This window comes from Octopus bimaculoides, chromosome 25, assembly GCF_046866305.1.
Source record: "Octopus bimaculoides isolate indiv1 chromosome 25, ASM4686630v1, whole genome shotgun sequence".
NCBI lineage: Eukaryota > Metazoa > Mollusca > Cephalopoda > Octopoda > Octopodidae > Octopus > Octopus bimaculoides.
This window is the reverse complement of record NC_142952.1, coordinates 2,602,762-2,605,451: the sequence shown is the minus strand read 5'-3', so window position 1 is coordinate 2,605,451 and position 2,690 is coordinate 2,602,762. Positions and strand designations below refer to the sequence as shown.

At 36.1% G+C, this 2,690-nt stretch overlaps 1 non-coding gene across 1 annotated transcript; it reads left to right on the top strand.

Annotated features, from left to right (window-relative positions):
* Positions 1–845: 845 nt before the first annotated feature.
* LOC106881432 (putative transporter slc-17.2) lies at positions 846–2,312 on the top strand. The gene has a single exon (XR_016238309.1). It is a non-coding gene; the product is annotated as a putative transporter slc-17.2 (transcript).
* The last annotated feature ends 378 nt before the right edge of the window (positions 2,313–2,690 follow it).

Sequence of the window (2,690 nt, the reverse complement as noted above, 5' to 3'; positions counted from 1 at the left end):
TCACTGGAAAATATTTCCTAAAGTTGGATATTCAGTTCCTGACACATTTTAAATACATCTTGTGGATTGCATGGAATGAGTAAAACCTGAAGCTATATTGTAAACGCCAACAAACAGCATTACTGATCTCACGTAATTAAACGAATCAAATAATACAAACCGCATTGCAAGAAGTTTTTCAGGAATTTACTATCATTCTGTTTAGCAGACTCCGATTTCCAACAAATATTGTTCAACTAAATCCCTCGAGAAATTGAACAGACATCCTACCGTAACCAATCGTTCACCATATATCTACCAAATGTTTTTTTAAATACGTGTGAGTTTTCATATCTACAGTAGACAATTGAGTGCGGTGTTATTCCCTTTTCCGAACAATACAGGTAATTGCAAAATACCAGAACCTATGTCACGGCTCTGCACCTTCACAGTTATCTTATTTCTTCATCGTTTGCTTGACTTTACCTGATGTTTCCTATTTCTAAATAAACAACAAAAGAAAAATTCTCGAAAGCCATCAAAATTAACGTTATTGATTGATAAATGACATCCATGTTTATCGGTAACAGAATGTACCAAGTTATTGTGAAATATTTTTAATAGTAAAGGCATTATAGGTTTTGGAGATCATGCTTCATTTAATCAATTCTAGTGACAAAACAACCATCATTTATTTCATGAAATGAAGCTGACCAAATGAAACAATAAATTGTCTATTTTTTGCGACTATCTTTTAGTTATTGATTCAATATTGAGAAATTATCTCACGTATCACTGAATATACTCCTTCCCAGACAACAAGCGCGAAATATTGTGAGAATCAGTGAAAATCAAAATTGACAAAAATGTCTGGATTTACCAATTGGATTAAGCGTTATTATTCATGTCGATGGAGATTATGTTATACCTGTACTGTTGCTTTGACTTTGATGCAAACATTAAAAGTTGATTTAAGTATGGCTCTTGTGTGTTTGTTGAAAACACCCAATCGTACAAATGTGGAAGTTAACAATACTACAAACAAGCAACATTGTTCCGGTTCAGATAATTATTCAATAAATCAAAATTTTGAAGGAGAGTTCGAATGGAGTGACGCATTACAATCGAACATCCTGACTGGGTTCTTCTACGGATATATGGCAACTAATTTTATTGGCGGTTTATTGGCAGACAAATACGGTGCGAAACGAGTTCTAGGGGGTTCAATTCTCTCAGCATCCATTCTTACAATTTTATACCCAAGTTTGTCTCGAATTAGTGGTTACTTTACGCTTGTACTAAGGATATTAACAGGCGCAGTTTCGGGACCCTTATTCCCAGCAATTCAGTCCTTATTCGGACGTTGGGGTCCGTCAAATGAAATTTCTGTACTGATTGGGTTTACATTTGCTGGTCAGTTTCTAGGTAATATTTTAGGTCTTTCAACAGCAGGTTACCTCTGTGTATATGGATTTGATAATGGATGGGGTTCCATATTTTATATATTTGGTGGATTATCGTTCCTGTTTAGTTGTTTGTGGTTTTATGTGGTTTATGATAATCCAGACGTCCATCCCACTATCAGCGAAGAAGAACGTTCTTACATTAACAGAACTATGATAAGTGAAAAGGTTGTTAAAAATGTACCTTGGAAACGGCTGCTTTCTTCACCGGCGGCTTGGGCCATTTACTACAGTTTGCCCGCTTATGCATGGACGGAGTCATTTGTTCAGGTGTTGCTACCTTTATATATGAAAGAAGCCTTAAGCATTAATATAATATCCAATGGTTTAATGTCGTCTGCCCCTTCGTTTGGTCTAATGGCTGGTCTTCCTCTCTGTGGAAAATTTGCAGATTTTGTGCATTCGAAGAAATATCTGTCAACTCGTTCTGTAAGAATATTATTCCAGTCGTTTTCTATGATAATTTCAGCAAGTTTATTGATTGCCACAGGATTCCTCAAATGTAACCAAACCATTCTAATAACTTCCCTCTTGTTTCTAAGTGGTATAACTTTATCATTTGTCAGTGGTGGTGTTCTCGTCAATAACAATGACATTGCTCCAAGTTATGCTGGTATTATATTTGGAATTGCGAACACTCTAGCTTCAATGGCTGGCAGTATCAGTTCCTTAACTAGTAACGCTTTAACCCCAAACGGTACACTCGAAGAATGGCAAATCGTGTTTGCATTATGTGCTGCTATATGTGTATCTGGAGCAATAATCTTTGCAATACTGGCAAGAGGAGAAATCCAAGAATGGGCAAGACCACAAGAACCCGGATCATGCGGTAATGCGGGTGGCGTGAATATAAATAAAATTGTTCGATAATATTTCCCAGCTAGCTTTTTAACCAGAGAAGTGGAGATATTACCATCGAGTATTTGTGCCTGAGTAGGCGTCACCAGCTCAGCATTTCCCTACCTTGTCCATAACAGAACGAAAGACTTGCAAATACATAGAAACATAGGTCGTTGGTCATATATTTGTGAGTGTACTTTTGTGTTTGTGTGTGTGTGTGTGTCTGGATGCGTGAGCGTGTGTTCTATATTATATAATATAACATTCTATAACGCTATATGACACGGTGTCTAAAATTTCAAAAATGTTTATTGGTAATGGAATTTAGAACATTCACGTGAAAAATACCCCTTAAGAAAATGAAATCAAATAAGATGTGACTGAAAACAAGAAGCAGCTGAATATAAT